At 42.7% G+C, this 5,984-nt stretch overlaps 1 pseudogene; it reads right to left on the bottom strand.

Annotated features, from left to right (window-relative positions):
* Positions 1–739: 739 nt before the first annotated feature.
* The window catches only part of LOC102497055 (pumilio homolog 3-like), a 7,764-nt pseudogene continuing 2,519 nt past the window's right edge, over positions 740–5,984 (bottom strand).

Genomic DNA, 5,984 nt, shown 5'->3' with positions numbered 1-5,984 from the left:
CCAGAGAGACAGAGAGAGAGAGAAAGGACAAAGCGAGAAAGTAAGCTGCCAGGTCTGGGACTCAAATCACCATAGGTCATGTGGGAATCCAGCGCCCTTAATCACCACATCGTCTGCTGGTCCTACTCTTGAGAATCTGAGAGTCAGAAAGTTGTTGTAAATTGTCTTTATTTTATTTATTTATTTTTTTGGAGAGGTTTTTGCTATAGGGTGCATGCGCTCGCCAGACAGAGAGAGACAGAGAGACAGAAAGCGAGAAATCACCCCCCAGGGGAGATGGCCATGCCGCAATCCCTTCTCCTCCATTCTCCTCTTGGGATCTTGGGCACGCAGGCACACGCGCCCGGCGTGAGTTTTAAGCCACCTGGTCCGGGACCCGACCCGCGATCGACTACATGGGAGTCCAGCGACATAGCCATTATGCTAACTGCTGGTTCCCTTGTCTTTAAAATATTATAAATTCATAGTGTAATGCTTGAATATCTAAGGTTAAATTACTCTGGCCTAACTAACACGTGTTGTTGAATATTAGTCTAAGGAAAATGACTACAGTTATAATGTAAAGGGGTTATACAAAAGGAAAAAACACTCCAATCACTCCAATGACTTTTTTTTTTTTTTTTTTTGAGAGGATTTTGCCTGCAGAAAGACAGAGAGAGATAGAAAGCGAGAAATCACTCCCCAGGGCTAATTGTTTTTGTAAGCTAACAAGTTGATCTCCTAACAAAACTACTGCTTGTTAGAGATCTGCAGCTTCAGAGGCAAGATGGCTATCAATCAATTGCTGGGTGGTCCACAGCTGGTTGGAGTTCTCTTGCCATTTCTGAACAAGTACGGTGGTCTGGCTTGTTTGATGCAGTGTGACACCAGCTGGAGCAGCTCTAGCAGTAACAGCAATGTGTTCCATAGTGGTAGCAATTAAGAGTCCAATAAATTGCTTAGTCCATTTGAGGTATTTGACTTCTTTAGGACGTTCCTCTCAAGGGAATGTTGCCATGGGTGGTGTACCTGCACTTCCAGCCAGATTCCCGTTCAAGTTTTTCAAACATAAATGCTTTCCTATGATCGATGAAATGAAATAGAAGAATTAAGACATGTGTAAAGAGTGCAATTAGAATAGGATTCTAGCGATAAAAATTCATCCCAAATAATAGGACTTTTAAAAGAAGGTAAGGCAGTCTGATAAAAGCTTGAACAAAATGAGTATCATTAAGCATAACTTTAAGATCACAGTGATTACCTGTGGTATTTTTATGGCATGTGACTGTCCAAGCATAAAGAGGGTGGAGGGCAATGATAAGTTTCCAGATATGTTCCAAAAGGTAAATGAGGGCTTGGGGGAGACCATTCCTCCATCATGCCGCACAGCAGTGCCATTAGCTGAGGTTCTGAGAGACTGGGAGCGAGCATCCCATCTCAGATTGTGTAGAGAAGAATTTTTTTTTTTTTTTTGAGAGGTTTTTGCTATAGGGTGCATGCGCTTGCCAGAAAGAGAGAAACAGAGAGACAGCAAGAGAAATCTCCCCCTGGGGGGATGACCATGCCACAATCCCTTCTCCTTCTCCTCTGTTCTCCTCTTGGGATCTTGGACATGCACACACAGGCGCCCGGCGTGAGTTTTAAGCCACAAGTTTCCGGATGCGAACCACGGACAACTACTACATGGGAGTCCAGCGACATAGCCATTAAGTTAACTGCTGGTTCCCACCCCTTCTTTTTTTTTAATCCTTTCTTTTTTCTTTTCTTTCTTTCTTTTTTTTTTTTTTTTTAAAGAAGTTTTAGAACTTAACCCTTAGATGTTTACTTCTGACCTCAGGCTTTGTTAGGAAAAAAGACAGTTTTTAAATGACCTTGAATATTCTTTGCAAGCAGAAAGGATCTGCAGAACTGAGAACGCCTGACATTTTAACCCCATAATTGCAGGTCTTGACTTGTTTTGGTTTAGTATCCTCCACAGAATCCTGAAGGTCGAGTTACTCCAACTCAGAAATCCTTTCTGTCCCTCGGACACTTGAAAGATTTTCTTTTACTTCTTAAAGTCCATCTACCTTCAAGTTCCTGTTCCGGGGCCAGATGTGAGAAACTCAGTGCTTGAAGATGGGGTGTCGTGAAGGATTGAGAAGAGACGAAGAAAAAGTTAAAGGAGGGGGCTAAAGCTCTCTTGGAGCAGAAGCAAAACTGCACCAGAGCAGAGCCCGTTTATTCCAAATTAAATCAGAGAAGCGGTGGGTGAGTTTAGCTGTAGAGAATAGTGGACAACATACACGACACTCTTTGGAGGCTGTATTCCTGGTACAAGAGTGATAGCTATCATTAACTTAGTAGCTAGATAATATCTTGGCTTGTGGGATGGCGTCCAATGTCTTGAGACATAGCCCATGCCTGGAGCGTCATCAGTTGACCCTGCAGACCCTGTGGGTTTTTGTTCAGGAATGGGGTTGCTTTCAACTCCCTCCTGCATTCTTCCCTGCTGGCTTATCTCTTAGGTCTGGGCTGGTTTCTTCAACACCAGGGGATTCCCAAGACCCATTCAAAAGAACTGTAATGTCAAAACTTTTTTCACGATCGTATTAAGGCATAATTTGCTTCCTTTTCGCTTTCACATGAGTATACAGTATTGTTTTCCAGAGGGCATGTTATGTGTAATATTACAACAGATTCACTGTAAGGAGAGATGTCTTCCTTGAGTCAAACAGCAGGGATATCTTGCAAAAAATGGAATGCAGTGCCAGTTTTCTCACTAAAACTTTTTGTTTGAAAGGTATCACATTTTAAATTTCTTTTTTATTTATTAATTTATTAATTTTAATTTGACCAGAAAGAGACACAGGGAGAGAGGGAAAGTGAGAAAACAAGCCACCAGGTCCAGGACTCAAACTGTGGTTGATTATGTGGGAGTGTCCAGCATCTTAACCACCATAACACCTGCTGGCCCCCCAAATTATCATTTTTAGATGAGTAACTATTTAAAAACTTTTAGCATTGAATATATTATTCACATAGCCACAATCCACATAAACAAAAGGTCTCGAAGCCAAAGGGCCCGAGAACTGGTGTTTTGTAGCGTACATCCAGCAGCCTGTGAACATCACGACTGTTATGGGCCACGTGGTTCTCTGGCACATTCAATTTATACTGCGCTTTTAATCTGATTCCATAAATCACTTGCAATTAAACTCTGTAAAACTTATTTTGAGGCAAGGGAATTTAATCTGACAGTGAAATCTGAAAACTAACTGGGTTTAGTTTAAAGTGTAAGATACAAAGTATTTTTATCTCGGGGACACACCAGAATGTAACAAATAATCATTGAATGTATACTCAAGTTGACTCCGATATATGAAACAGAAAACCCTTTATGTGATTCCTTTTAAAAATATTCACTAGTTTGTGATGTGACAACATGGGCATTAGATTTTAAATGGATGGGGGCAAATGAATTGCTAATCTCAAATGTTAAATTTTATTCGTAAATATATCTTGGATATTGTTGCTAAAGTAATACATAAATATGTTTTTTGTGGTTATAGAATGAAATTGAGAATACTCTCCGGTTTAGGTTTGATGAAAACAGGTCTTTCCAGTCTTTTGATTGTATCTAAGTTATAATTATTGATGCTTTTAAACTGCCATATATGATTTTTAAAAATAATGATTTAATTTTATTTTATTCATTGTCATTATTTTTATTTTTATTTTTATTTTTATTTTTATTTTTATCTTTTGAAGTTCATCAGAAAGAGAGAAGGAAAGTGAGAAAGGAAGCTGCCAGGTCTGGGACTCAAACTGTGGTCAGCTATGTGGAAATCTAGCTGCCCTAACCACGGCACTACCTGCCAACCCCCTCCATATATAATTTTTTTTTTTTGGAGAGGTTTTTCTATAGGGTGCATGTGCTTACCAGAAAGACAGAGAGAGACAGAGAGACAGAAAGCAAGAAACTGCCCCCCAGGGAGGATGGCCATACTGCAATCCCTTTTCCTCCATTCTCCTCTTGGGATCTTGGGCACACATGCACATGCACCTGGCATGAATTTAAGCCACCAGGTCTGGGACTCAGACCTGTGGTTGACTACATGGGAGTCCAGCAACATAGCCATTACGCCAACTGGTGGTCTCAGATATTTTTTGATGAAATCTTTGACATGGCTTACCCTATGAGAAGTGTTAAATTTCTGGACAATCGTTTTCCCATTGGCTAACCAAATCTGTTCACTAGTGATGGGTTCCAGGTTATTTAGTGGAATGGCAGACACATTCTTTTTATTTTCAACCTCAATACTTTTTGCTTTTGAAACCATTTTTGGTGTGGTACTTCCTTGTCCTGAGAAGGGCTGGAACACAGGCTTTGTAGATATACATACTTCAGTTTTCTTATCTTCAACCTTAACATCCACCTCCTCTTTATCAAAAATTCCCTGTACTTCAGAGGGTAATTCCCCCTTTCTGATAGAGTTCAGAAATTGCTGACTTGCACCCTCAGAGTAACTTCTGAAATCATCATTGACCGTGAATTCATTTTCCCATAATTTTATACTTACGTCCACTGTTTTTTCTGTTCTGTGGGGGACAAGCATTTGGCACTAACCTTCTGTGCTCCCTCAAAAAGACTATCAACAAAAAGGCCACAGTTCATTTGTCAATTATCACTAAGAGGCTATCAGATCTTGCTTCACAAACTCATTCTTCTTTTCTTTTTTTTGGGAGAGGTTTTTGCTATTGGGCGTGTGTGCTCTCCAGAAAGACAGAGAGACAGAAAGTGAGAAATCACCCCCCAGAGGGGATGGCCATGCCACAATCCCTTCTCCTCCATTCTCCTCTCGGGATCTTGGGCATGCACACACATGTGCCTGGTGTGAGTTAAAGCCATCGAGTCCGGGACTCAAATTGGCTACATGGGAGTCCAGCAACATAGCCATTACGCCCACTGATGGTCCCTTCTTTCTTTTTTGAGTTTTTTTTTTTCTTTTTTGCCTTAGGCCACATGTGCTTGCTGACAAAAAAGAGAGACAGAGAGGCAGAGAGACACAGAGAGAGAAAGTGAGAAATCGACCCTTGGGGGCATGGCTACACGGCAATCCCTTCTCCTCCATTCTCCTCCCGGGATCTTAGGAATATATGCACACGAACTCATTGTGATTTTCAAATCTCTGGGGCTGGGACTTGAACTGTGGTCAGTCATGTGGGAGCCCAGTGATGTGACTGCTGTGCCATCTGCTAGCCCCTAAAGGTGGAATTTATTTTCACATCAAAGTCCAGAGATTTCAGAGATTGGAACAGACCATGAGTAGACGTTAGACTGATTGTTGGCTCCCAGACCCAAACCCTTGTGTTTTTTTTTTAGAAATTTTTGCTATAGGGCGTGTGTGTTTGCCAGAGATACAGAAAAAAAGAAACCAAGAAATCACCCTGCAAGGGGGATGGCCATGCCACAATCCCTTCTCCTCCACTCTCCTCTCAGGATTTGAGCACACACGCACATGCACTCAATGTGAGTTTTAAGCTGCCAGGTCCAGGATGCAAACCATAGTCGACTAGGTGGGAGTCCAGCCATGTAACCATCACGCCGTCTGCTGGTCCCAAACCCTTGTCCTTTAAGGCTTACCTTCTGAAGGTGAGTTCTAGTGACTAGGGGGACACCTTTTTGGGGGAGATAGTCCTGGGAGTAAGTGTGGTTGCAGAGAACCCTTTGGGGTCCTCGGAGGAGCAGCACTGGGGCAGAACAGGCAGCCACACTCAGCTGTCCCCTGGATTAGCCCTTGAGTGAACACATCCTGGGTTACTACAATGGAAAAGGGCCAGAGGCCAGGCGGGGTGCAGCAGTGAAATGTGACCACGTGGGGGAAGTTCCTGATTCATGTCCACACCTCCCTGATCACCAGGGCACACACTTCCCAGTGAGCCGGGGCTGGCTGAGGCTGGGGTTGGACTGGGACGACAAGGACCTCTTAGGGATGATGCCCCCCACTCTCCCACCTCCCCCC

This window comes from Tupaia chinensis, unplaced genomic scaffold (genome assembly GCF_000334495.1).
Source record: "Tupaia chinensis unplaced genomic scaffold, TupChi_1.0 Scaffold000074_1, whole genome shotgun sequence".
Taxonomy (NCBI): Eukaryota; Metazoa; Chordata; class Mammalia; order Scandentia; family Tupaiidae; genus Tupaia; species Tupaia belangeri.
Note: the sequence above shows the minus strand (reverse complement) of the source record. Positions and strands in the feature narration are given on the sequence as shown.